The following is a 26,447-nucleotide window of genomic DNA, read 5'->3' on the forward strand; positions in this document are numbered from 1 at the left end:
GCTAGTCAGATCAGGCTCCACTCCTCAGGCCTATGGGGATCAATTCTCATGCAAAGGCAGCTTTGTAATCCTTCCAAGAACATCTAATTTGATCGTAACTAAATCCACCCAATACGTAGAAATCTGGAACGGAGTAATACGAGTTCTTCCTTTTTCCTATAATGTGCAAGTATTTCTTATAGTATCCTTCTACAGTCCCATGAATGCCACAGAACAATGTATCCTTTTAATTGATTATATTTATGACAAGGTAACGCTCTCTCAATGGTAAGTCTTCGTCTGATGTCTCATCCATCGTGTGATTTTTTTTGCAATGTATTACACCTAATATTCCTTCTGAGGGGGTAAATATTCAGACCCTATTATCCCAGAATCATTTAAAATCCTTTGCACACTCCATTGCATGGATAACAACGCAAGAACATAAGGAAAGCCCTGATGGATTGGGCAGTGGCCCACCTAGTCTAGCATCCTGTTCTCACAGTGGCCAACCATATGTTCATGAGAAGCCCAGAAGCAAGACCTGAAGGCAGCAGCAGCCCCTTCAGTCTCCAGCAACCGTTGTTCAGAAGCATTTTGCTTCCAGTTGTGGAGGCCATGTATAGCCATCCTAGCTAGCAGTCCTTGATAGCTTTGTTCTCTATTAATTTGTCTAATCCTTTTTAAAAAGCCATTTGAGTTGATGGTCATCTCAGCTTCTTGTAGGAGTGAAATCCATACTTTAACTATGTGTTGTGTGAATATATACTTTTTAATCTGTCCTCAATCTTCCAACATTCAGCTTCACGAGTTCAGCCCACGAGTTCGTGTTCTGAGAGGAGAAAAGCTTTACTTGTGGGTGACCTTTGGCCAGTAACTGCCTCTCAGCCTAACCTGCCTCACAGGATAGTTGTGATAATAAAACAGGGAGGCAGAGAACCATGTAAGCCATTGTGCGCTCCTTGGGGAAAGGTGGGGTATAAAAGTTTCTAATAAACAAAACATAATCTCTGTGCATTTGGCAAGGTGTAGAAAGCCTATGCACATAGAAGTTGTCCACACATAGGCTATATTCAACCTGTGGAACCTGAGGGGCAGAATATCCATTCCACCTCGATATTTTTAAGGCTATGTGATTTTTGAAGGTGAAAGCAAGTTTAAACCATTGTGACCTAGTCCTTCCCCTAGGTCTGCACATCTCATTTCCAGACATTTTAAGGGATCATCAAATTGACAGCTGCAGGCCTTATTAATGGGTTAAGAAACACATAATAAAAATGAAATTACATCTTCCCTCTGCACTGCTACTTATCTCATACAATTTTAAGCTCAAACAGGGTCTCTCAAGATTCAAAACAAAACAAATGTTCTTTTAAAACCAGATAAGCTAAATTATTATATATGATGTGGTTCAGCTCTAAATCACTAATAACTCTCAGAGTAGGAGATTAAAGGACAAAAATATAACCTAATTATGAAGGATTTGCAGTGGGGAGCTGAATTATTCCTGTGCTGAAGGCCAGAGAGCCTTGAATAGTTCCTTACACTCAGATGTATTGACCAGCATAATGACCAGAAATGTTAATTAGGACTTACATGTAATCATGTCCCATTTTGGCTGCTGACTGGAAATAAATTGAGTAACACAGACTTTTTAATTGCATGTATTTTGTATGCGAGTAACAGAGAATGGATAATTATGAGTAGGGAAACTTGCGGTTCAAGTCAAAACCTAAATTCTGCAAGGGGAAAAGGCCAAATTCACTGTAAGCAAATTGAATTGTGCAATTATAGCTCTGTTGAGACAATGAACCATGCTCAATAAAAACATGGAGGGGAGGGAACAGGTTCACACTTATTGGCCCACCCCTGACCACCTCATGTTCAGCCAAACTGCTGAACAAAAACTCTGTATACACAACTTGTAGAACTCTGCTCAGAGATTTGGGTGCCATGTGGTGGCTACGGGCAGGGCCACTAAGTACAATTCTGCCACAATCCTCCTGAACATAGTTGATTATCTGAATGTGGGGGCCACAATAATGACCCCCACATGATTTCTGATGTAATAATGTTGGTTGAATTATTCTGGCTGATAAATAGCTAACTGGCATGTAGAGAACTCAACATTTAGTCCTCTCCCAAGAAGAAGTAGAATATACCCAACCTAAAATGCAACACAGAAACTTAGAGCAGCAGTAGGGAACCTCTGTGAGCCAAAATTGGGCCCCTCAGACTACCCCATTTGGTCCATGGTAGTTTTACATTGAATGTACTAAAAGCATTTACTCAACAAAAAGGATGTAAGTAATAATGAAGCATAAAAACAAATAATCAGAGATAAAGCTCACATGTAAAGTACCTAGGAAAATGAAAAGGGCCTCACCTGTTGCCAAAATGCTACCACTTTTGGTGCTAGGCAAACCTACCTGGAAATATAATTATATAAACTGGGCAGCACCACCAATAAGGGCCCTTTGCCCAATTGCAACCTACTACAGAAAATGATTTGTCCAACAGACATAGTCATGGACAATTTAAAGAAGCCTTCCTGGGATAGCTATTCCATGCATATTGGTCCTAAATTAATTCTGACTTGGTATTGTGGTTTGACAAGAAGCTGTCTTGCATCAGATGGGGATATGCATCCATTTAGCCCAGTATTTGCTATAGCAGAAGCATCTCTCCAAGGTCTCAGGCAACAAAGGTTTTTTTTGCATCAACTGCTACCTTGCAATGGACATGCATTGTATAGAAACTGGGGTATTCTGTCTGCTCTACCGTTAGCTTATGTTGCCTCTCCTAACAGGGATTATTGGGATGTTGGTTGTATGTGACACAGAAGCTCAGCCAAGCTGTTAAGCTCACCACAGAAAACGGCAATTTAGCAGAGTTGTTTTACTAGGCCCACACCAACATACACCACTATGCATACACACACTATTTACAGATGTTACACATCATCTCCTCTCTCTGAACCCAGAGAGGGTTTTTTGCTTCAAAGTCCTTGTGTTAAAGTCCACAGCCAAGTGCTAAGCAGGGCCGTTTTAAGCATATCCGGTGCCGTGGTGCAAAGCTCCCTCCGGTCCCCCCACCCCCGTTTCCCAGAGCTGTCGACCTTTTTTTTAGGGAGGACGGCGTTGCTGGCCGGGCTGGAGGAGGCGGGCAGCAGATGGAGGGTGGTGAGCTGATGCTGGGAGGCGCCGTGTCCAGCCTCTGCCTCTGCCTCTTCCCTGGCACCCTCTAGAACTTGGCGCCCTGGCGCCCCGCGCCACTATGGGTAAGACGCCCCTGTGCTAAGTTCAGTTGCTTCAAAGTCATGCAACTGATAGAGTTCTCTGAGTTCTGAAGTCTGGTAATTTTCCAACTACTTCCTCCAATGATCTCTTCAAAATGTCTTCACTCGAATCCACAGTTCCAACAGACTGAAGGAATTGTTGAATGTTATCTCCTACCACAACCCACATAGTATGCTGTAACCTGAGCCCTTTTATACACAGTTGCTGCTCAGTAACATAGATAAGAGAGTCACAATATGCCTGCAGGTGCCTTGTGGGGAGTAAGTCATCAATGCTGACTCAAGGAGAATTACCTATTAACAGCATCCCTTAATATGGTAGACAGGTATTGATTGTCTTCACAATTTTTTTACAGAATCTATTACAAAAGCAAGTGACAAAACCTTTTTCTAATGCACATGGAATGCAAATGTGCACATTTATTCTGCATCCCCTACAAAGAGAATTTTGGATATCATAGGATATCCAAATTATCAAAGGAGCTGATATCATAGGAGCTGAAAATGCAAAGAAAAATGTACAAATACAGGTATGTGCAGATTAATTTATGCCTACTACCTGACCACCAGAAGCCATGACAAATCCCCTAATTCGTTCGTAGCCAAAAGACATTCAGTCCAAGAAAATAAAATGCACTTAAGTCCCATTTGAACCTAAGTCTCATCACCACTAACTTTAAACCAATGTAAACTTTGCCTTTTTATTATAATTTTTTATTTACAACTTTGTCAGTCACAAATATGCTTCTGCAGTGGGGGCAAGAAAACAGTCTTGATCTTGGAAATGTTAAAACCCATGGAAGAATCCTTGTCGGCAACTTTTGCTCCACCCTTTCCCACACACCAGTTGCTGTCTCTGCAATGTGCATAGCTGCTGCACTTGCAATCATGCCGATATCAAGCTTGCCTGACTTTGAGGTTTCACATAAGGTTTTTCGTACATCCACAGTATGCAAAAATAAAAAATAAAAAAATTGAGAGAATTTCAATTGCTTTTATGAACTGCAACATGTATATTTATAAGCAGGCTTTAAGTTACACTTGTGAAAGGAATACTGAAATAAACTAAGTATGCTACTTGAGTTTGCTGATTTCTTAGCCATCAGCAGGGAAGCTGTAAAATGTATCTAGTTGAACTAAGTCCTCAAGGGCAAATTGCACTTTCAAGCTACAGAGATGTAATACCATTGATTTGCACCAGCATAAGAGAGGGTGACATTTGTCCCCAAGAAGCGTTCACCCCCAAGAAGCTGTTAGTGCTGTAACCTTGCAAAGTGGCTTGTTTTCTCCATAATAAGCATGCCTTTGGAAAGTAAAAATGGAACTCAGGTGAGTAAACAGAGTAAGCTGACTTTGCTCAGCTTCATCAATGAAATGTAAACCAGAAGTGACTTCATTACATCTACAGAGAAGCTGTCACAAAGCAAATGGGCCCATAATTAACTCCTGATTGGCAAGATGCAAAGACCAATGCCTTGCTTAACATGGTGGCAGGTAGCTGTGCTATTTCAGATTCTATGAGTAGGGCCACTAACCGCTGGCTCTTAGATATGTCCACAGTTCAAATTTGAAAACTATGTTACAAACATTTGCAGAGCAATTCTATGTATGTCTGCTAAGGAAATAGCCCCACTGATGTCGCTGGGGCTTACTTCCAGGTAAGTGTGTATAGCAAGAATGGGGGGCCTTTTTCAGCCCAAAGGTGACATTCCCTTCTGTAAAATCTTCTGAGGGCCACATGTCTGTGATGGGCAGGGGCACAGGCAAAAGGGGACAGAGCAATGAATGTGAGATTGACCTTTGTATGGTAGACTAGTTTCTACAGACTCTCAGTCAGCCCTCTGTATCCTCCATCTGTGCAATGAAACATTCTCAGAGTTCAAAGACCCATTCTATCCAGGCAAAAATACTCAAGGAAGGTGAAAAGCAGGGCCTGTGAGCTATATGGCCTGAGGAAAGGAGGTGTGGCTGGGGAGGGGGCAGCCTGGGGAAAGTCCTGAGGGCTCAGATACAGAGGCCTGGGGGCACATTTGGCCCACAATTAGGTTTCCAATTCCTGGTTGATAAGTTTGTAGTGTTATTTCTTATTTTGTTTTACACTTCAAAATTGCATCACCCTGCTGCTGACTGAGCCATTCTATACATTCCCATTTTCAGTGGAAGAAGAATAGATACCAAAAGATAGAATAACAGTCTCCTTGCCTCAGGCAAAGAACTGTTTCTACATTTTTGACTCACCAGAGCTCTTTTTCTTCCTTGGAGGTCAGGAAAAGGCAAGGAATGAACCAGAACATTAAGACACTCCAGATTTACCAGTCTCTTGCGACAGTTGTGTGAGGGAGACCTGTTGGATTCTCAGTTGTAGATGCTGCTTCTTTTTCATGGGGGTAACTATAGCCAAGATCTCATTTTTGGCTAGGATCAAGTCTATAAGTGCCTTGTAAATACCTTAGCACCAAATCCAGACGCAAATTAGAGGTTAGGATACAGATTACTTGAAATAACGGTGGGAGCTGTTTGGAAATTGATGTACAGTGATCTTTAGGAACCCACAACTGCTAAATAAAGTAGCTTCAGGTCAGTTTTGGCTTTTCCTTTTGAACGTCCTAAGAATCATTGAGTTTAGGGCTGACGTCATAGACACGGAGTGTGCTTTTTAAACAAAAACAAAAGCAAGAGAACACAAAAACACATATGCTTAAAATTTGGAACTTGTTGGTAAAGGCTTAGGGATTTTATAAGGTCATGTTCTCATTCTAGATCTCCTCCACATGTCAAGGACAGTTTTTGTTTCAGACTTGTGGTAAAAGCAAAATGTATTTTAATGGATTCAAAACAAATCTCTAGTGCCCAAAGAGAATTGAAGAAACATCAATTTGTCTTTTCAGTCTCTTCACAATATTCCCATTTAGGAGACGTGTCATCTGTGAAGAGACCATCTTAGTCCCCAGTTAGTCACTTCAGAAACATTAAAGTGTCTTTCCATTTTCACTCATTACATTTCCTATTGTGTTTTCCAGAGCCTGTGCAATGGATAGCCATTATGAAAATATTGTTTTAGCAGTATCACATCCATTAGGTAACTGCCTCATGTTCTCACAATGGCAAAAGATGAACAGGTCTCTTCTATATGTGAAACAAATATTCAGAGTAGATTGGGGATTTCTGATATATATATTTAAAGTCTTGACATATTTGCCTTGGGATACCAGCTTGGGCTTTTGCTAAGAAATACTTGCTCAATGTTTTCCATAGAATGGAACAGAAGTTAGAAATTACCTTGGAATACAGGTGGATACCATTCTGCAGTGAACACTTTGAATACTTGACAGATGGAGAATCGGAAGTCCTCTTTATTTCTCTCTACTCTTTTTATTTTTTATGATCTTTATTTCTTGTGTTTTCTTTTTCTTCTTCTATCCACTTAATTTTGCTAATGTTTGGCTTTGTTTTTGAGGTCCTCTGCCCTGGGTTAATGAGGGTATGCACAGGAAGGTGATGCATGGAAGGTGAAAGACAAGGTGTGAGAGGCAGGAAAGGGAAGATCTCCCACGGTGGGAGGCTGGGAGAGGAAAGGAAAGCTCCCAGGTGAGAGCTGGGAAGGTCAACCCACTTTTATATGAGACAATGGTAAAGACCTACCTTTGATAGAGGACTTTGTGTCTTCTTCTTATTCTCCTCCTCCTCTTCCTTATCCTCATCCTCTTCCTTCTCATCCTCTTCCTCCTTCCTCTTTTCTTTTTTTGTTAATTTCTTTTTTATTTTTATTTTACTAGCATCTTAGTTTGAGAACAGCCCATCTGGCCATGACTCAGGAATCCCAATTTGTGCAAGAATGAGAACTCCATACCTATTTTGACAGGTGATAGTAAAATTGACAAGGCTACTCCTAGCGTGGAGCTAAGGGTTTCAAAAGTATTTCTTGTCAAAATTCTGATTGAATATGGTTGACGATTGGGTTCCAGTATTACAACCACTATGAATTGCCCTAAAATAATTCTTGGGCACCTTATGTTATGAACCTCCCTTCCGTTTTGAACCACCTTGAGATCTATGGGTTTAGGGCAGTTTATATAATTAATAATAAAATAACTTAAAGAGTCGTTAAATACAGGGCCATTAAAAAAAAACACCTTGGCTCCAGCTCAGCAATATATTATGGCAAATGGCAGATTACCAGAGTCACTGCCACATAAAGAATCTTAGGGTGCATGGGACACTGGAGGATAAGGATAAAGCTGATATAACTGAATACTCATTAGATGTGAATGAATTTATTTGTTGTTACAACCATCATGGTCATTTTGACCATCTACCGTATTTTTTGTCCCATAGGGCGCACCGGCCCATAGGACGCACCTAGTTTTTTGGGGGGGAAATAAAGGAAATATTTTTCCCCCTTTATTTCCCCCCCCCCCCCAAACCAGGTGGGGGAATCCAAACCAGGTCGGGGAACAGCGGGGTGGCAGCGCTGCGCCTCCCCGCTGTCCCCCGAGCTTGTGGGGCTGGCGTTGGGCAGAAGCGCGCTTCTCCCCAGCGCCAGCCTCCAAACCAGGTCGGGGAACAGTGGGATGGCGGCGCTGCACCTCCCTGCTGTCCCCCGAGCATGTGGGGCTGCCCGATGTCTGCCCGAAGCGCAGGTCCCGCAGGGCTCCCTAGGTTCCCTAGGAACTCCCGCAGGGCTCCCTAGGCTGCGGATGTCTGCCCGAAGCACGGGGCGCTCTGCTTCAGTGCGCCCCGCGCTCCAGGCAGCAGGCTGCTACCCGCAGCCTAGGGAGCCCTGCGGGAACTCATGCGGGCTCCCCAGGCTTGCTGATAGCTTCCTGAAGCCTGGAGAGCAAGAGGGGTCGGTGCGCACCGACCCCTCTTGCTCTCCAAGCTTCAGCGAAAGCCTGCATTCGCCCCATAGGACGCACACAGATTTCCCCTTCATTTTTGGAGGGGAAAAAGTGCGTCCTATAGGGCGAAAAATACGGTATTTTAAAGGGCTTCATTGGGTATATTAGACCAGAAATCATATGAATTGATAAAGCGTAGAAACTTTTTGCATGATTGGGCAAGGTGGTGATGTTGGCAGCAGGCAAGTTACTTGCTTCCTTGGGCAGACTTTGGGGCTTCCTAAATTTCTCACCCAAAAGTCACAGTCTGATTTATTTATTTATTTATTTATTTATTTAACATACTCACATCCTTTCTTTCTTCTACCACAGAACTCAAGGCAGTGTGCATGGAATTTCCAGATAGTCTCCATCTAGGTACTGACCAGACCCAGAATTGTATAGTTCTAGGAAAGTGACCTGGTACTGTTGAAACCACTTGGAAAGTAATTTGCTCCAGAGTGGGAACACACAGTCATATGCTAAGCATAAGAGAGTTCTGCAAGTGTCATTTGCTTGACCAGAAATTGCAGGTGTGAGTTTAATGCACATAAAAATGCAGGTGGATGCTTTGGAAGGGAGAACAGGACACACATTTAATAACTAAATAAATCTACATTTGCAGATTGCTTTCACTGGGATACACATTTGAATGTATATTCAAATATTCAACCCCATCTCCACTCTTTCAGAAATAGTTCTGTGTAAATAGCCAAAAAACATGACTAGAGTTGAATCATGGCATTCACCTGAAGCTTCATGGAGATAACTGATGACAACACTAGCTTTCCATCCCCTTATGTATCCAGCACAAACTGCTGCTTCTCCTTAAAGGTCTCCATAGCCTCATCTCTCAGCTATCCTATTCCAATATATATTTTGTCTGTAACCTCAGTTCCTCTGGCTGCAGCTGCTCAAAGGCCTTCTGGTGTCTTAAATTACCGTACTCTGCCTGCCCTCCATTGCTACCACTTATGCCTGCAACTCCTTCCCAAAAGACTGTTGTGATACCACTTCTCTCTTCTCTATACAATCTTCCTCCGGCTTTAATGGCTTCATTCCCTCCTCCAACTGAAATGGTGCCTAATCACGCCTAATTTCACCTTTTTATCTGCTACTCTTGCTTTTCTTCCCTTCTGTTGCCTACGACCACATCCCTTGTTTCTAGGGATGCATCCTATATGCTGTCCCACTGTAATGAGTGGGATTTAATTCTAAGTGAAAAAATTGTTAGGCATCATTAGCCACGGCAGCAAAAGGCAGTTGTGATACAAGTGCTTTCATGACTACTCCACCCACAATGCATTGTTCTGGGGATCCCATTGGTCCTTCCTAGTGCAAAGCAAAAGGGGGTGAAGGACCACACTCGTGGTTACACCACTACAGAGTTTGTTGTTGTTTTATTTTTATTATTTTTTTTTAAAAAAACAAAGCCAGGAGGGGAAGGGGTGCTGATACCATCATCATCATTGACTATGCTACCACTCAGTGGATTTGTAACTGGCTGACTGACCGAAGCCAAAGGGTGCTCATCAATGGTTCCTCTTCATCCTGGAGAAGAGTGACTAGTGGGGTGCCACAGGGTTCTGTCTTGGGCCCGGTCTTATTCAACATCTTTATCAACGACTTGGATGATGGACTCAATGGCATCCTGATCAAATTTGCAGATGACACCAAACTGGGAGGGGTGGCTAACACCCCAGAGGACAGGATCACACTTCAAAACGACCTTGACACATTAGAGAACTGGGCCAAAACAAACAAGATGAATTTTAACAGGGAGAAATGTAAAGTATTGCACTTGGGCAAAAAAAATGAGAGGCACAAATACAAGATGGGTGACACCTGGCTTGAGAGCAGTACATGTGAAAAGGATCTAGGAGTCTTGGTTGACCACAAACTTGACATAAGCCAACAGTGTGACGCGGCAGCTAAAAAAGCCAATGCAATTCTGGGCCTCATCAATAGGAGTATAGCATCTAGATCAAGGGAAGTAATAGTGCCACTGTATTCTGCTCTGGTCAGACCTCACCTGGAGTATTGTGTCCAGTTCTGGGCACCACAGTTCAAGAAGGACACTGACAAACTGGAACATGTCCAGAGGAGGGCAACCAAAATGGTCAAAGGCCTAGAAACGCTGCCTTATGAGGAACGGCTAAGGGAGCTGGGCATGTTTAGCCTGGAGAAGAGGAGGTTAAGGGGTGATATGATAGCCATGTTCAAATATATAAAAGGATGTCACATAGAGGAGGGAGAAAGGTTGTTTTCTGCTGCTCCAGAGAAGCGGACACGGAGCAATGGATCCAAACTACAAGAAAGAAGATTCCACCTAAACATTAGGAAGAACTTCCTGACAGTAAGAGCTGTTTGACAGTGGAATTTGCTGCCAAGGAGTGTGGTGGAGTCTCCTTCTTTGGAGATCTTTAAGCAGAGGCTTGACAACCATATGTCAGGAGTGCTCTGATGGTGTTTCCTGCTTGGCAGGGGGTTGGACTCGATGGCCCTTGTGGTCTCTTCCAACTCTATGATTCTATGATCATGAAGAGAAGGAGGGGTGGCAGAAGGGAGAGATGAAGAGGAGTCTTGAGAGCCAGTGTGGTGTAGTGGTTAAGAGCGGTAGACTCGTAATCTGGGGAACTGGGTTTGCTTCCCTGCTCCTCCACATGCAGCTGCTGGGCGACCTTGGGCTAGTCACACTTCTTTGAAATCTCTCAGCCCCACTCACCTCACAGAGTGTTTGTTGTGGGGGAGGAAGGGAAAGGAGAATGTTAGCCGCTTTGAGACTCCTTCGGGGAGTGATAAAGCGGGATATCAAATCCAAACTCCTCCTCCTCCTCTTCTTCTTCTTCTTCTTGCTTGGATGGTGGCAGGGGGGGCTCAGTCTCTTCCACCAGCCCTGGAAGAAAATAAAAAGAATGCAATTACAGGTCTTCTGGATTAGACCCCAAAGGTCCATCTAGCATTGCATTCTAGTTCCCACAATGGCCAAACAGATGCCTCTGGGAATCTCACATGCAGACATAAAGACAATAGTCTTTTCCCACGGTTGCTCCCCAGCAACCAGTAACCTGAGGTATGTTGTCTATTATCCTTCAGACAGAACACATTCATCATAGCTTGTAGTCATTCAAAGAAGTCTAACTCCTTTTAAATTTATCAGAACCTATGGACATCACCTCATCTTATGATTGCAAATATATTTTTTTTTAAAAAAGAGATGTGGCAGTGGATGTTCTACACCAGTGTCTCGCTTCAGTAATAGACTGGGTGAAAGCCAATAAACTGAAGCTCAATCCTGATAAGACTGGTGCACTGTAAGTGGGTGGATGGAAGGTGGTCTGCTATTGATGGGGTTGCAATCCCTCTGACGCAGCAGGTACGCAGCTTGCAGATACTTCTGGATCCATTGCTGCTACTTGAGGTGTAGGTGGCCTCAGTGGCAGAGAGTGCCTTCCATCAGCTTCAGCTAGTGGCCAAGCTGCACCCTTATTTGGACAGGGATAGCCTACTTTCTGTCATCTATGCTCTGGGAACCTCTAGGTTAGATTACTGCAATGCGTTGTGTGTGGGACTGCCTCTGAAGATGGTTCAGAAACTTCAGCTGGTGTAGAATTCAGTAGCTAGGTTGCACACCAGGGAAAGACGGTTTGAGCATATAAGTAGCTGCTGATCAGTTTAGTTTGCTACTATGGTATGTATTTTTGTGGTTTTTATTTTGCAAACTGCCCTTGGATGAATGGTAGGATAGTAAGTAAGTAAGTATTTCCTTTTGCCTGTCTAGAATTTCCTGCCACTTGATGATTCAGCGTTTTGGTATTATTGGAGCGCGGGGGGAGAAAACCCTCTTTTTATCCGCTGTCTCAACACCATACATAGATCTCCATCACAGGTATAGTCAATGTGGTGCTCTCCAGGTGTTCCTGGATTACAATTTCCATCGTCCCTGACCATTTGCCATATTGGCTGGGACTGATGCGTGTTCCACATTGACTGGAGGACACCATGTTCAACAATATTTGGAGAGCACAACCTCGATCTTTGATACACCTTTAAAAAATGAAGACACCTCAAACATTTCCTCAATGACTTGATCCTCGGAAATGTGGATTTTATAAATTCCACCTGAATAACCTTCAAGGTAAAATAAAAGGGAGATTTATCACAGGAAACAGGTATAAAATTAAAACTTAAAATAGCCATAAGGCACATCAGAGAGGAAAGGCACTGATACTAAATGCAAAGCAGAAAGATGGGGTACAAGGTTACGCATCCTTCTTCTTTTCCCCCCTGTGAGGTTTCAGGAAAGTTAGGTTGATAACCTTAAATTGTTTCTCTTTGAAAATGTCAAATTTGAATTGGCTTCCCTGGGATTTGGAGATTTTTCCTGAGATTGTTATTTTTATACTTCAAACATAAATCAGTAATTACATATTCTATGGTAATCAAGCATAAGACATATCACTTCGGCAACTCTGCAATGACAGCTGACATATGTAAGGTGAAATGACATCATTTCGAGACAGTTTCACCTTAAAAAATTGTTATAATATTTAAAGGAATCCATATATTATATTTGTGCCTCTAAGGTTTTGATCTAGCTCCAAGCAAAAAGCTAAAACAAAGCCATGTATCATATCAGTTCAATGATTATTTATTATCTGTCTTATTAAGTATTGTTACTATTCTTATTCTTATTGCTCTTCTTATTATAACATTTAATCCCTCCAAGCAGTTTAAGGTGCATACATGGTTCTCCCCTCCTAGCATTATATCCTCACAACAATCTTTTGAGAAATGCTGAAAGACAGTGGAAGACCCTTGATCACATGGTGAGTTTTATGACTCTGTGTGCATTAGTCTCCCAAGTTCAACATTCTAACCACTACACCACATTGTCTCATGAAATGCTTATTGTACACACACACAAATATTTGTAGGCAATATACTTTCATCTTCAGTCCCTCATCACCATAGGTCAATGAAAATAATATTCTTTTCTTCAAGAAAAAGCCTGAAGTGAAAACTAAGTTGAAGATATGTTCCCAAGTTTCCTTCCATTGTGTTAATTTCTCAGGTTTGCTTCACTTGTAGTAGAAAGAATACAGTACAGTGCACTCATTTCATATGGCACTCTGCATAGTCAATTCTGATGGGGGAAATGAGTACAAAATATTTGGAAACTAGTTTAAAAGCATGTGGGCATATAGCGATTTATTAGATGCGGATGATCTTTCCCAAGCTAGATTGGAAACTGCTTCAGCTCACATTAAAAAAGGTAAAGGACTCCTGACAGTTAAGTCCAGTCGCGGACAACTCTGGGGTTGCGGAGCTCATCTCGCTTTATTGGCCAAGGGAGCCAGCGTTTGTCTGCAAACAGTTTTTCTGGGTCATGTGGCCAGCATGACTAAGCCGCTTCTGGTGAAACCAGAGCAGCGCACGGAAACACTGTTTACCTTCCTGCCACAGTGGTACCTATTTACTTGCACTTTTTTTGTTGCTTTCAAACTGCAAGGTTGGCAGGAGCTGGGACTGAGCAACAGGAGCTCACCCCATTGCGGAGATTACCTCTCACATTCTCTTTGTTCAAAATAAATAAAGTATAAAATTGTCTTGTCCTGGGCTCATTTTGAAGTTAGGGTCTTTGCAGTAATGTTGGCTCACTGTGAAGGTCTTTATTAGGTCCTAGATCAGGGTTGGCTAAACTAGTTTGATTCATGCACCTCACTGATGCTCAGCTACCAAGTGTCACATAACAGAGGTGGGTGTGGCCAAAGCATATCCCGCACACCACTTTTGCACATTACAAATTCAGGTCACACAGACAAGCATGAATACAGCATTCTCCTCCCCTCTCCCACATATATTCGCTGAAAACTTATGCAAAAGCATGCGCGCACATGGCATTTCCAGGTCTGTCCAGTGTGGATGGAAGCACACTGCACTGGTCATTCTGGGCAAAGAAAAAGGCAGCATGTCTCACTCTCCAGCAGCAGCCTACAGGGCAGTGTTTCATGGTTGCTTCTCAGTGTTGCCACTTGCTGAGAGGGGGAGAGATAGTCAGGGAGCTTAGTCAGGGCTGATCCAATACATTATGGCACTTGAGGCAAACCACAGTTTTGCCAGGGAAGAAGGGGGAAGTGAAGATTGACGTCGGGAACAAAGGAGGAATAAAGGTCTACATCGGGATCTGCTGCCCATGTGGGGGTCCCAGGTCCTTAGGAACCACAATATGTTCAGGATCCTACACATTACAATATAAGACTGCATTATAATGAACATTACAGTATAAGTTTGCCGCTACAGAATTAGAAGAAGGTCATGAGGGATCTTTGGCCAATCAAAACTGACAGGCAGGTGTCTGAGGTGTTCCTCATTGAGAAATGTGAAATTGTTTCCTAGGAAATACAGATTTAAATTGATCCAGTCATTGAAATAAGATAGTTGCTGGCGGGAAGACTTTTTGTTTTCTTCTCAGAGTTAATTAGGAAATGAATAGAGATCCAGGGGTATATGTTTTCATTTGACAGAAGAAAGTTTCTGGGGACTAATTAGTCTTGCATTTATGTTGTGGTCCAAAAAAAGATTGCTTCTATGTGCAGCAACTACTAGGGGGGAGACCCTGTAATTCAAAGGTGCTTTTTCTTATTCCTTTGCAACAGCACCATGCTTATTGCTTAGAGTAAAGTCAAAGTAATAATAAAAAAGTTCTTGAATAGGTGCAGAGTTCTAATCAAAATGAGCTTTTCAGCAAGAATTGGTTATCTCTTGATTATTATGAGCACAGCAAAGAAGGGATCAGCCCGTTCCTCCACCATCAGAGCAGAATTTTAAGATTATGAACTGAGCCAAAATATTAAGTAATAAAGTGATAATTATTGAGTGATGCACATACATGTGTGAACCAGTCTTCAAATTTCAAATTCTACTTATGTAAATTTTAGCATTTCTAAGGACATGTTCTAATTTTCAATGGAAGCTTTGGGATCAACAAACTAGCAGTGTTTCTGTGTATATAGGTGATTACTTTTGAGTAATCATATTTATTTCACTGGGGTTATTATAAAATGAATACTTTGAGCATTGCAGCATTCAGCATTTGATATACTAAAGCCATTGGGGCCATTTCCTTTGTGATGTTTAAAGAATATTTTATTTCACCAGGACATCCAATGTTGCTTAGCTTTGGTTGAGAATGCTGGCTGTAAGTAGAATCTTTTTAAGAAATTTCATATAAATAATAGAAGAGCTACCACCATTCCTAGGCGGAGACAAGGGTGCCAAATCTCATTTATATAATATAAGAAATTTGCACAGATATATGTAAATGTAAATGTTAAGTCTGCAATTGCTGAGCGTTGAAAAAAAACACACACAATCTGATAAAAAGGAAAGTGCATCACTACCAAAGATTTCTTTTAGATGTGATGGGGATGGGAGGATGATAGCGGCAAAGGGATCTAATGGGAAAACTGTCAATTTTGTAATAAATACAATTTAACAATGCCTGCCCCCCCACGTGCACACCCCATATTTGTCTTTAATAATAGTGTTGGCCCAGCAATACCGGCAAACCAGGCAGCCGGCTGAGATGACAACATTTCAGAGGTGCCTTCCTCAATTTGCAGAGAGCAGTCCTGCCTACTCTTCTGGAAAAGATGCACAGAGGAAGCTTAGCAGCTGTTTGGCTGGACTGGTATCTATATCCCAGGGAACACTGGAGAAAATTTTGAGCATTTAGCCACCCGGGGCCATAGATAGTGTAAAGGAGAAAAGGTAAAAGGAACGACAGTTATTAAAAATAATAATATAGTATCCCTGCTTACTCTTGATCTTTGCCCACTCTGGCTAGTGGGGGCAGCCATCTCCCTGCCCCCCACCCCCCAATTTACCTGGGGATTTTGGTGGTATTGCATCATGATGTAGCATTCTTCTCACTGAACAGTTTCGAAAGAGAAATGTTTCCAGGCTGCGGGGCTGCAACTCTGCTATGCCCTGAAGTAACTGCAAACAGTTATAGTTAATGAAAAATTAGGACAGAAACTGTAACAAATCTTCTGCCCCCTCCTGTCCTGGCAGTAAGTCCTTCAGCCAACCAGCCCCCAATGATTAGATTATATGCTTCCACCAAAAGAAATGCCATTTTCAGTTTTCATTTTTATTCCCACCACCCTGCCAATATTGCTGAAAATGTGATGGCCAAATACTTTGATCCAATGCTAGCTTCCTTTCTTCTTATTTCCACGCCAGCTGGAGACTTTGTAATTCCATCAAATCCTGCATGGATTGTATAGTACTCTTGAAAATAACCATTTGGCAGTGACAAGAGTGAGTTGAGAAAGGTAGTCTCTTTTGCATGCAGAAGGTCCTCGGTATGATCTCCAGCATCTCTAGATAGGCCAAGCTTCTGGAGGGCAATTTCAGCACCATTTTCATCACCAGATGTGAGCCAGTTCATATGGGTACCCAATTACCTGCACATTTTACAAGTCTGTCTATATTCATACAGAGTGTAGAATGTACATATTGTGGTGCACAGTAGCTAAGCTGCATTTCTTATAGTGAAACATATGCTTGAAACCATGGCAAACAGGGTTGCTTCAAAAAAACAATGTTCACTTTTAAGAATAATGCAGACACTTGTCTAAAAATATTTGTTTGCCCACCAGCTCCAGAAAATATTGGTTAATAGATTCTTCTGCAAGCCCTTTTTTGCTAGTTCTTACTCAGTTTACATGCTTGAATTACAGTTGTGAAAAATTATCGACATCCATAAAAGGTAAATGGCAACTTGCTTTCGTAAAACAGAGAAGGTTGATATGTAAATAAGCTTGTGAAATATTTAAACTATTTTAGAACACCATATTTCTACCACTTATTAATAAGAAATATTCCAAAAATGCATTGCAGAGTGGAACTGAACGTCTCCATGGTAACCACCAATGAAGATTATGGACACTGACATCATGTAATTCAAAGGGAATTGGTAAAAAACACAAGCAACCAGAATTCTAAAAGGATAATAAGTAAAAATAATATGTCGAAACAACATGTATAACCCTGTGAATGTTGGTAATCAGGAAAGAGATGCAGAGATGCAGCCAAAATAATTCTGGATCCAACCAAAGATAAACCCATATGAGTCTCGCTGATTCTGATGGGAAAGGGTTAAATCACTGTTTAAATCAACGGTATTTAAAACATGGCTGAATCATGAGAACCTTAGAATAGCCTGTTGCATCAGGCTAGTGGCCCATCTAGTAGAGCATCCATATGCCAACCAGATGCCTGTGGGAAACTAGCAAGCAGAACATGAGCACAAGAACACTTTTCCCTCCTGTGGTTTCCAGCAACTGGTACACAGAAGCATTGCTGCCTCCAGCTGTGGATGTAGAACAACAGCCATAGTGGCTAGTAATAATAATAAATAATAATAATTTTATTACGTATATCCCACCGATCTAGCTGGGTTTCCCAGCCACTCTGGGTGGCTTACAACATATATAAAAACATCAAACATTAAAAAAAACCAGAATATCTTATAGAGACTACAGTGGTACCTCGGGTTACATACGCTTCAGGTTACATACGCTTCAGGTTACAGACTCCGCTAACCCAGAAATACTGCTTCAGGTTAAGAACTTTGCTTCAGGATGAGAACAGAAATCGTGCTCCGGCGGCGCGGCAGCAGCAGGAGGCCCCATTAGCTAAAGTGGTGCTTCAGGTTAAGAACAGTTTCAGGTTAAGTACAGACCTCCGGAATGAATTAAGTACTTAACCCGAGGTACCACTGTATAAATAAACCAATAAATCAATGGAAAATGAATGAATGAATGAATGAATGAATACATACATACATACATACATACATAATGTTTAGTTATACCCAAATTAAAATAACCAACAACCCCAACTAAACATTTAACCAACCCCAACCCAACGAAAACAAAACAGAAGAACCAAAATTAAAAGCCTTTAAAATATTTTAGCCAGTTGCTCCAACTCAAGAGTTGTCCCAGCATTGACAGCCCTCTCCCCGTGAATTTGCCCAGTCCTCTTTTAAAGCCATCCAAGTTGGTCGCCATCACTGTCTCCTGGGGGAGTGAGTTCCATTGTTTGACTTTGCACTGCGGATAATGTAGCATCTGTACATGCAGTGCTTTTTTTAAAAGAAAAAAATGTGCCGGCGCTCATCATGAAGTCGTTTAAAGTAGAACTGCAATGATTATGCACTGATACATCATCCATATCTGGAATGCTCTTTTGCATGATTCTAGCCATTCAATTCACTTCCCTGTTCCGCCCCCCATTCCTTTTCCCCAAACAGGTAGCATTCCATGGGCCACTGAGAAAACTCAGTTCTCACTTGGCTGTTTGGGGGAATTCCTAAAGTTTTTATACTTATGTTAACCTTGAGGATCACGCAAGCCTGCTGATACCTTCCTCTTGTTGTAGATGGTATCATTTTGTCTACTTAATCAATAGCACCCAGAGCCTGAACACTGTAAATATGTGGAATGTTAAATCAATATGTTTACTTGGCCCACAGATTACCTACCATGAATATGGACTTTTTGCTTTCTCTATTTTTAATTCAAATACAAATTTTCCAAGCTATAGGACTTTGGGCAAAAAAATGATCACAATATATTCTTATATGATTAGATAATGAAAAATGGCTCCTTGCCATTTAAAAGTCTGAATAAAGCACTTAATATTGTAAGACATTTAAACCTTAGGATTACAATAATACAGTAAATAGTTTGTTTTGATATTTTGCATGTTATTATCTTTTTTGGTAAGCTGCCTTGTGATGTGCCCTGAAAGGTGGGTTAGGAATGATTTAAACAAACAAATGGACAATAATAATTCATATTCAAGATGGGAGCATCCAACAGGGGTGATCTAAAAAGAATAGGGAACTGATATTTTCAGGATCTACCTGGTAGAACCCAGCCCTAGGAACAGAGTAGATCAGATTATCTAAAAACAGCAAAAAGTTACATTAAAGTCAATTTATGGTTTCAATATCAATGGAATCATCTGTCTGCAACTTTAAGATCATTGGCTGGAAGAATGTTTTAAACTGTTTTTAATTGCTTTTAGAATGGTTGTTTTTTTAAACACACACACACAGAGAGAGAGAGAGAGAGAGAAAGAGAGAGAGAGAGAAATTGATATTTGTTGTTGTTTAATCGTTTAGTCGTGTCCGACTCTTCATGACCCCATGGACCAGAGCCAGGCACTCCTGTCTTCCACTGCCTCCCACAGTTTGGTCAAACTCATGTTAGTAGCTTTGAGAATGCTGTCCAACCATCTCGTCCTCTGTTGTCCCCTTCTCCTTGTGTCCTCAATTTTTCACAACATCAGGGTCTTTTCCAGGCTCACAGATTACCTACCATGAATATGGACTTTCTGCTTTCTCTATTTTTAATTCAAATACAAATTTCCCAACCTATAGGACTTTGGGCAAAAAAATGATCACAATATGTTCTCCTTCATGGATCACTGCCTTGTCGTGGCGAAGGAGCTTGAATAACTCAGAGCAGCTATGAGCTATGCCATGCAGGGCCACCCAAGATGGACAGGACATAGTGGAGAGTTTTGACTAAACATGATCCACCTGGAGCAGGAACCGGCAAGCCACTCCAGTATCCCTGCCAAGAAAACTCCATGGACAAAAACAATAGGTAATTGATGTTGTTGTTGTTTAGTTGTGTCCAACTCTTCGTGACCCCATGGACCAGAGCACGCCAGGCACTCCTGTCTTCCACTGCCTCCCACAGTTTGGTCAAACTCATGTTCGTAGCTTCGAGAACACTGCCCAACCATCTTGTCCTCTGTCGGTAATTGAGGTTACATGTTTTTAATCGTAATTGTTTTTAGAATCTTTTAATTTGTTGTAAAATGTTCGTCACCTGGGCTCCTTGGGACATAAACTCAATAACATACAAACAAATAACAATAGTACAGACAACATATTCCATGAGGATTTGTTCCTAAAACCTGCAGCACTGTATAGGTCACTACCCTGTACCCTTCAGTTAGAAAACTAATTCTGTGGATCTTTGGCTACTTGAAACTAAATACATGCTGACACCAGAGGTATAAGGAGATTTGGCTTACAAATGAGAGAACAAACCTCTCTGCAACTTGAAAGCCACATAATAAAGTATTCATTAAAATCCAATTTTCCACATGTACACGGCTTTATTACAAATAAATCTAATAGCAATTAGAAGAGAATTGAGATAAATTCTAAGTATTGTGTATTGAGTGCTGGTGCTAAGGTGTGCGCCCCCCCTCCCCATGTTTAGCTACATTTAAAAATCTCTGAGTAAATGGCTACAGTGGATGCACATGCACTTTTTCAGAATTCAAGTTTGCAAATTCAGATTCAAGCCGCCGCCCCCCCCATCTTTCATCTAACTTTGTTTTGCTAATCTGTGAGTGTTTACTTAGGTAGAATGTTGTCTCCTCTACAGAATACAAAAGTACTTGTGGAAAACAAAAATGGCTGCTAATTGTTTCCTTCACTAACCAAACAAGAGACTGTCTCCTATAACTGATTATAAAACTAAACTCTCCAGATAGCTTCTTCCCTTTGCATCTTAAATGAAAATAAATATTTGGAGGGGGGAGAGGGAAGAGTAGAAAACCAACAATGGCAAACAAACTGTTCATACATTTTTCTTGCCTAGATAACATGTAGTGAAAAAGCAGCAGCAGAATAGATACAAAAACAGTAATATAAAATCTGCAAAGTGTTGAAGGGGGGTTGCTTTCAGGAGCTCCTATTTCCACTTGTGGTGGCAATGTCCACTTTTAGCTATGCTACTTGATGGTGTGACTGCTGAAATGTGTTTAATTACTTGCTGCCCAGTAACAAAGGAACTAAGATTATGCTGGCTGTCTAGATTTTTTTTTGCGTGAAAACACAAAAACACCCTCCAAGGCACTGATGAAGGTTATACTGTGGTGGCATAATTGATTATTGCTCAATAATAGAAAAATGCTACTGGACTGAACATCCCAAACTGATATGACAAAATATGAGTCTTGGCAATGATGGAAAAACTGACATGTCATCTTTGGTAGTGAGAGGCCCCCACCCAGGAGCAGAGGAAGGGGGGCGGGCCGCCCTGGGTGTCACCACTGAGGGGGGTGACAAAATGCCGGGTGGCACTCACTGCAGGGCCTGCAGTGTGCCCAAGCCACGTGACTCTCCTGGGAGAGACGCGGTGGCTTGGGCGTGCGCAGGCTCCAGGCTGCCCAAACGGTCAGCCCGCTGCCTCTCCCTCAGCTGTAAAGCAGAAAGGAAACCTGGAAATAGGAAAGAAATGTAAGACACAATTAGCAGTGGCAACCCTCTCCCCATCTATGCCTGCTGTCTTACTTAATTCTTCTCTGTGCATGGCTACAATGTTCAGAAAGTCGATGTTGTATGATTTCCTTTGGTTGTGATTTATATACCACCCTTCATCAAAAGATCTCAGGGTGTTTCACAAGATAAAAACATGAGATAAATGCACAAAAAGTTAGAAACAACAAAGTAATACTCCCTCCCAAAAACAAATTTAAAAGGCTGTAGAATATTAATTAGCCAAAGAACTGGTTGAAGAGGAACATTTTCGCCTGGTGCCTAAAGATAGATAAGGAAGGTGCCAGTAGATATTCTCTGCTTTTATATTCTCTGCTTCTCTTTTATAGATGAAAATTGAGGGGAAAGTACATTGGAGGAATGGACAAATGGGATGCAGGCATTGCCAGTTTAACTGACCACAATATAATGCCCCTGACAAACATTTATGAGCAATTAAAGTGTTGGTGCCTGAAAGTTCAACTGATATTGATATGTGTCCCCAAGTCATTGAAAGTCAGACTGGGCCACACAACACTGCTAGGGAGGCTCAATGAAGGCATCTTGTTTGGGGCTCCCTCAATACCCGGAGCTGGCCTTGAAAGGAACTTGAGGCATCACAACTGAAATGGCTTAGAGATCCATATGAACAAAGTGGTAGATTTTACAGTTGTTGCATTTGTGTATATCACTACCAGGAAGCGACACCTGTAGGCATGGCCGTGCTATCTCAAGATCCCTGCATTGTTGAGATCCCTGCATTGCAGGGGGCTGGACTAGATGGCCCCTGGGGCCAACTCTACAACTCTATGATTCTAAATATCATTCCCCCCGTGCCTTCATAGGCATGACTGTTCCAGAGGATTTTCTAGCATCTGAACCAGACCATGCCTCAGAATATATTCAGTTTTCTTAAAAAAAACCCTCTCCCATCCTCATCTGTCTCTCTCTCACACACATAAATCAATCACCCTTTCTCCTTGGAGAACCAGGAGGAAGAAACATACAGGTATCCTCACAGAATAACCTGCCTTTTATTAACAGCCATGACTCCTCTGAGACACAGCAAAGAAATACTAATTTTACAAGTCCTGTTCTCGCAGCATATGAGGGAATGCATTTCAATCAATCAAGATGTACTGCACAGTCACAGATCTGTTAAGGAAATGAATTTTCCCACCTCTGTCCACTCAAAGCTGTGAAGTGAACTACACATGTGCAAGTTTGGATGCCAACATTGTGTGGGTGCTGCATAAATGGCCTTTCTCTCTGATATCTTTAAAAACAAGATACACACACACAAACCTCCAAACCCAAATGCTATCTGCAAATGATGGTTCAGGCTTGCTCCAAACTATTTTACTCTTTGGCTGTCTTTTGCAAGGTCAGTGGTTTTGCTGCCTGTCATGGAAAACTGTTGCTTCCGAAGTACTCTTCTTGTGTGTCTGAAACTAAAAGAAACTTTACAAGTACATTGTAAGTATCTGGTGCTATCTGTCATCTTATGCCATTTTAGTGCTACCCCCAAATTTCCATCAATCTAAGAAGTGGAAGGATGCAGTACATACAGTATGAAATAGTATACCATTACTGTAAAATGCTATTTCATTATTACATTAAAATGTTCTTGCCAGCACTGCAGATCAGGATTATAGCTGAAAATTATGCATGTATGTTTTTAATCAGACATTATGAACTATAATTAAAGTGCTGGAGGCTGATCCACTGCCCCACCAACCTCAGTTTACCACTAGCTAATCCTCACCTGCCTGTCTTCATACTTAAAACCAATTCAAGGGGTGGCACTGCCTGATAGCTTCTTCCTCCTTGGTCACAGTGTTGCCCTTGTACAACTCAGCAAGGAGAAAACCAGAATATGATATGCTTTGGTTTACTTAGTACTTACCAGTATGATTCCATATCTCTGACATCCATAGCACTAAGCGGGCTTACACCTTTTACACCTTTCATGGATCTTATATATACCTTTTTCGTTTATGTTTGAGTTTTGCTGCTTTATTATTAGGTATCCCACTCCTTTCAGTATGATAGATGCTATTATTGCCTTTTCCGTTGTGCAGCAATACATTTTCATCTCTACTGAGGTGTTATAGCTTCAGATTCTATTTCCATACGTGTATCCTTAGTCCAAGTCACAACAACCCTGAAACAATTGGACACTCATCTTGAAAACTGAGAAAGAACTGTCATCACTGCGACTGGTGAAGACAGAAGAGGCCAACACATATCATTCCATTTCTTGAGAGAGAATTATTGGACTTTCCGGAATGATCCTCATTTTATTCTGATGTCCCCAAAGGTCTTCTTAGTTCCACTTTTAATATTAGATTTTTTGCAGTATTCTTGACCAATGTGCCCCATTACTTCATCAAAATCACAAAGGGAGTCAAGAGGGGGGAAAAAACATTTCTTAAAAAGATGTCTCTTCCATATAAGATAGAAAATTATTGCTCCTTTCCTTACAACCAACCCGACTTTACAGAGGATTACTGTACTAGACTGTGTAGGTATGACAGGAATAAATAAAAAAGAGGTGGGTGTAGAAAATAAATAAAGTGTCACACAAGCATTATTATGAGCATTCCGCAAATCTTATTGGAACTGGAGTAGTTCATCAGAAGCATTTTCATACATTACCCTGTCTATATACATATTGTTTTATGCCACTGTACAACTCATTTGTAAATGTTTGTTCATTTTATCAGTTTAATCACTTCAGCAATGAGGATTAGGAAATTAATGGGAATGAAGAGATGAAAGACACTCAGTGGCATGAGTGGGAAAGCCTGCTTCTTCAGAGAGGAGCCTTCTAAATCCCCACCCACTATGTAAAACTGTTGCCCATCATTGCTGTGATTAGCTCTGAGATTTGTCACATACTCATGAAAATAGATCTTAAGTTTCTTATAACAAGACAGTAGGTTTATTAACTGCTGAAAAGGCAAACAAACTGTATTTAAGTCATAGGAAGCAGCTGTATATTGAGAGATCATTTGCTATAAGGCACTTTGAATTGCTTTGGTAGAAAGCAGAAAATTGGTGAATTATTTAATTAATAAACCCATCTAGTTCAACAAATAGTCCCCAAGGTCTTAGGCGGAGATATCGCTCAGTTCTGCAACCTGAAAACCTGGATGCTTGGGACTGAAAAAGATCTTCCGCCTACAGTGAATGTGCTCAACTACTGAGCTATGTATCCTCAAAGGAAGTAAGACTGATAAGCGAGATTGATTGATTGATTGATTGATTGAGTTTATGTATATGCCATCTTAACACAGTGAGCTGTGCCCAAAACATCTGACAACGAACACCCGCTTCTTACCAAATGCAAAATGCAGGGGGTAGAGAAAACAGTTTGCACAACATATCAATAAATTTAAAGACAAAACTCAACAATTTAGCAAACATAGAATGCATTCAATATTTTTAAAAAAGAAAGAATCCAGAATTAAATGCAAAAGTGCAAAGTGGAAAAAAGTTACCAGATAGTTCCAACTGCTGGTGCAGGTCTTGTGCTCAAAGGAGTCTCAGCAGCCAGGCTCAGATACAGTTCAGAGGCGGAATGGTCTTCTCACCTGGTTAGATGAGTTATTGCTGGCTCTGTCACCTTTCATATATAGGGGACTAATAGCAGCAGAAGGAAAATGTTGGGGAGGGCAATGATGGTGAGTCCTCTTCTCCAGCCTCCTGGAAGTTCCAGCCGCTGGTGCACGTCTTATTACTCTTCAATCCTAATTGTGTTTATTCAGATGTGAATTCCACAGAATTCAGTGTGTCTTCTTACTATCTGCTTAGTACGATCAGGGTTGCAACACTAAGCATAATCTCCATTTTAAGAGCTGTAGCAGTTGCAAGGGACTTGTAGGAGCAGCAAAGAAAATACAAAGCGTGTTCTCCTTCATGGAGAGCACGTGTTGCGGTGGGGTCTGCTGAGCCACCCCTCTGTTACCAGGCAGGGTCTCTAAAGATGGCCTGGGGCAGTGATTGGTTCACTGGGTTGCTGGGGTAAAAGTTATGTTGCAATTTTGGTGGGAGGGGTAAAATGTTTAAATACTCTGCACGCAGCCTGGAGCTTTCTCTTTGCTGCGTGCAACGGATCACCCGCCCACCCGCCCTTGAGTAAGGGGTTGTTGCATTGCCCTTGCTATGCCTGTCATGGGGTCGTCTGCCGTTGGGGCAGGGGCCTGGTAGGAATTTTGTCCATCTGGCTGATTGGCTGGGCCATTTGGTTTTTGCCTACTGCGTAGCAAATCGTCACAACTTGTAAGGTTGCGGTTAGGCATTGGTTATAAATTGGTGGAGGAGGGGTTAGGATAGGCTGGGCCTGCCCCTCCATGGTTGCTGTGGAAAGGGAATTCCGTTAAAGGAATCCTGGGGCTTGCCATCTTTTCGTCCAATCCCTGGAATGGGACTAGGGCCGGCAAGCCTTCAGGGAGCATGCGGATGAGAATTGAGGGTCTGTGACTCAGCTCCATTTCTCCCCGACTTGCTTTCCCCAGGCGGGGGGACAGATAGTCTTAACCAATGCCTAAACAACCACTCACGGTTTTGTATTTAAATAAAGTTGTGGCCAAAATTATGCCAAAAACCTTAAGCAAAAATTAAGTGTGCGTTGTGAGTTATTTGGGGGGTGGCTTGGGGACCTCGACACGCAAACTGTAAATGCATTGCTGAGGTTAAAAATCACTATCTTTCTTCTCTGAAGAAATATGAAATTTATAAACTTCAAGGACAAGCAGTAATTACTTGAGCATGCCTACTGCAGTCTCATACTCAACAAACCTCTGAGATTCAGAGGTTATAGATTAAGATGCAATCTGAAATTCTGCAAAATGAATGAATTTCAACTAATCTTGCAGCAGCTAGCATTGCTTGTTCAAGAGCAACATTAATATGCTTGCTCATGAATGACTAA

General features: G+C 41.6%; 1 long non-coding RNA gene across 1 annotated transcript; it reads right to left on the bottom strand.

Moving 5' to 3' along the window:
* Positions 1-10,881: 10,881 nt before the first annotated feature.
* Positions 10,882-25,982, bottom strand: LOC308476021. Its single transcript, XR_013985645.1, has 3 exons — positions 25,108-25,982; positions 16,044-16,155; positions 10,882-11,050 (listed from the first exon to the last, which is right to left on the bottom strand). It is a non-coding gene; the product is annotated as an uncharacterized lncRNA (long non-coding RNA).
* Between the last annotated feature and the right edge of the window lie 465 nt (positions 25,983-26,447).

Source organism: Podarcis pityusensis (genome assembly GCF_964106645.2).
Source record: "Podarcis pityusensis genome assembly, chromosome: 4".
NCBI lineage: Eukaryota > Metazoa > Chordata > Lepidosauria > Squamata > Lacertidae > Podarcis > Podarcis pityusensis.